Source organism: Hyalella azteca, unplaced genomic scaffold (assembly GCF_000764305.2).
Source record: "Hyalella azteca isolate HAZT.00-mixed unplaced genomic scaffold, Hazt_2.0.2 contig8441, whole genome shotgun sequence".
NCBI classification, from domain to species: domain Eukaryota; kingdom Metazoa; phylum Arthropoda; class Malacostraca; order Amphipoda; family Hyalellidae; genus Hyalella; species Hyalella azteca.
The window spans coordinates 87,378-91,404 of record NW_025938534.1 but is presented as its reverse complement, the minus strand read 5'-3'; positions in this window follow the sequence as shown (position 1 = coordinate 91,404).

Sequence of the window (4,027 nt, the reverse complement as noted above, 5' to 3'; positions counted from 1 at the left end):
TTGAACCAATCAACGCTTCTTTACGGACCGATCATAAAACACACCTTCACCGGCAAAAGCTTTCACACTTCTGAAGAGGGTGAGCTGACAGCTACACTGGCCGTGGGTGGGCCTTAATTGAATTTGAACGCATGCATCGATTTGAAATCCTAAACACATAGTATACAGGTCATAGAGCCTAAATTTTTAATATCTATAAAAAATGTACGTTTCTGCATGGATTATAATGCTGTTAACATTAACAGACTTTAAATTATCTCTGATGCAAGAAATACTTGCTTAAATAATTTTATTTTCAATATAAGCGACTGGATGCAACAATCAGTTTGCAAGAACCAACATAGCCCTGAACAACAGTAATTTCGAATTTTTGATTGACATTAATTTCTAAATTAAAATGTATTTAGCCAGTATTTCTTGCACCAGAGATACTGTCAAGTATTTCAATGCTAACAGCATCAAAATCCACACAGAAACGTAAAATTTTAATAGGTTTTACACTGAAATTTACGCTCCTAGTCCAAAGAACTGAGACCGGTTTCAAATAAAAAATGACTAAATTGAATCCATTGCGCTTTCTGGCACCTTCTCTCACAGCTGATTGCAGTTGCAGTGCATTTTTTTAGCTTAAGTTGCCAATACGTATTTAATGTAGTTATCAGTAGTTCCGTTGGTACAAAACTTACAAAACAACGTTGAATTATTGATTGCTAATTTCTTGCATTAGGTTAATTTTTATGATTCAAATTAATCATAGAAGTTGTATCTCCATAATTCCATGCTGAATTATTATTACCCATAGAAGCTTCATATACAGGCTACAGTGATACAGATGCCAGCGCTAGCAGCGGCAAACAATTGAACTACTTTATTGTTTAGTATCTTTGATAATAATATAATAATATCGTATTCTGTTTATGTCCGGTCTCTTAAAGTGTTCCAGCAACATATTTTCCATTACTAATTATTTAAATGTATTAACTTGTGGTGCGGTAAGAAATAGAAATTAAATTGTTAGAATACTAAAGTTGACGCGTCGAAATCCAGATGCTAGTGCCAGCAGTGGCAATGAAAGGAACTACTTTATTCTTTAGTATATTTACTATAATAATAACAATATATTATTCTGCTTAGGCACAGTCTCTTAAAATGTTGCAGCAACACATTTTCCATTACTAATTATTTACATTTATTTGTTTGTGGTGCAGCAAAATATTGCATTTTTTTGTCACAATCAATGTAGCTATCACGTGTTCTTGTGTGTGATGTCACCGCTAGCCATATGTAAACAAAGCCACTGGCCACAGCAGTGAAGATGGGACCAGTTTTGCATTGAAATCAATGGTTATTTGTGAATAATATTTTTGATTGTGATATTATAACATATTTCTGATTGTGAAATAATTTTAATTGTGATATTAACGCTTGACAGTAGTGTCAACATTTGAACATCAAAGTTCTAACATCATGAATTACGAGGTAAATGTGTAAGGACTGAGCAGAGCTAGAATCGTGGCTGAGGCTTAACTGATGTCATTGTCATTTTTTACGTCATTGATATCATTCTGGAACCAACGTAAGTAACTAAGGAATTTCCCAGTTCAAATATTTATTGATTTATTTATATCAATTTCGAAACTCCACATATATCTAAAGGGAGTTGTGATGAGACCATGGGGTCAAACCGTTGAGTTTAGACCATTGCAACTTGCAAGAGGGGCCCAAGGGCCAAGGGCATGGGGCCTTGCGAAGGGTTAAGACCGCCGCACGGCGGTGAACCGATAAGTACTCGCAATAATTCCCTGCCACCATGATTGAACGTACAATAAAAATGTTGCTTAAGGCTATGATTGACAACTGCGAGGGCCATAAGTTACCCCTGGAGTACCCATCTAAGGGTCTTAAATTACCCTCTTCCCCCTCCCCTGCTACCTGAGTGTAAACCCCTGCTCAGTCGGACCGCGTGAACCTTTTGCAAACCGATAAGTACAGCAATCCCTTGATTAACGCGGTTAGTAAATCCCAGAGTTTTACCGTGTTAAGCAAAACCGCGCTAATCAAACTTTAGAATATATGGGAATAATTATAATGAATCCTCAAAAATAGCAAAGGCAATGAAAATTATGTAGTTTGATAAAAGTGAGCAGTAGATATGGCAGCAATCTTGACCAGTTGAAGGCTAATGAGTAACTAGCCCTTTACACACTGAATTATGTTTTGAAAGTGAAAAAACAATCTGAATTACTTTTCAGATCACGCGCAGTCTTTGTGTTAAACTGGCAGTAGCAACGCGCCTACTCCATCGAACGTCGTTCGAACGAGTAATAATACGATAATTGCACATCAATAATACGGTAATTAATGTATATGGCAATATCATATCAATAAAGGAAAAACAAGTAAAAATCACAGAAAATGTCATTTATTCTACCTCTACATCATCTACAATGAAAGAGAAGGACTTCAGAGTACTGTAAGTAATGGATGAGTACGCTCTGCATGCTTCAAATGTTTTGAAATGAAGTTTTATTCCCGTTGTCCCGAGTAGCCCCAACCGACGGGGCTACTCGGGACAATCTCTATTTTGTGTCTGGCACCTTACGAATAGCATATGGAATTTTTTGACAACGCCATTCGATAGCCCTGCAAATCAGCTATAAAATGAGACTAAACTTGTTTATGAGATGTTTCATCGTAAGAAGTTATTAACTGTTATTTAAAACTAATCCTTCAAATCTGTCCCGAGTAGCCCCAGTTGACGGTAATCAATATTCTTTTTTTTTAATCAAATTTTTTCTTAACTGGAGCCTTTGCTAACTGAGGTTCTCCTGTAAATGGACTGTTGGGGGTGTCCCAAATAGCCCCAGGGGGGTGTCCCGAGTAGCCCCGCCATGCAGAAATGACCGCTATTTTTTTTGGAATGAGATAGGCAAAATCTGTCAATTACATTTTCAAGCCAACACCTGGGTGCAACTTATATGCAAGTAAAATTTTTTAATACGGTGAATATTTTTTTTACTACAGACCTTAACAGAAGTAACTTTTCAAAATATTGTTTTTCATCATTTTTTCAGGAATTTTTCAAAGCTAGTGAATGTAGTATTATTGAACTTCCTTTATACTACATAGATAGAAAAAATGTTGACCTTTACGCCACTATATTTAGTTTTGCAATATTCCAATTAGTTTTGCTACTAAAACAGTTTTATGCCATGTCGGAGGACTGTCCTGAGTTACCCGCCCATCCCAAGTTGCCCTGGTTGATGGTACTTGTATTTCCTGATTTCAAGTGGTAAAAAAATTAATAGATGATTAAGTTAAGAGACGGTTTTAGACACATAAAAACTAATTCCAACACAGCTTGGAATTAGACACACACAGCTCGTTCCGGCGTTCCAAGCTGTTTGCAATGCAAAAATTAAAATTTTCCTAATTAAAAGCCTAATAGCTCTTAATAAAAAGCCTAATTAAGTACCGCCAAACGGGGTAAAAAGGGACAGTTTCGAGCGTTTTTTTGTTGATAACTTCTTACCATGAAACATTTCAGAAACAAGTTTAGGCTCATTTTATAGCTCTTTGTGAGAGCTATCGAATGGCATCTCCAAAAAAAATTCCACATGGTAATTGTAAGGTGCCAGATGCAAAATAAAACCGTCCCAATTTACCCCTGGGAATGGGGTAATCCGTGACACTTGCAATAAAAGTTAATTTAAAACGTTTGAAGCATGCAGAGTGTACTCATTCATTACTAACAGTACTCTGAAGTCCTCCTCTTTCATTGTAGATGCTGTAAATGTAAAATAAATTACATTTTCTGTGATTTTCACTTGTTTTTCCTTTATTGATATATTACTATATTCATTAATTACTGTATTATTAATGTGATATTACTGTATGAATCCATGGACACACCATTGAGCATTGACAATGACCTTGTCCACTGCAAGCTTCATATCAGCAGCCATGTAGCATTTCTTCTGTATCTGTAAGCTTACAGGATGGCTTGTAATTTTGCACAATTTTAATC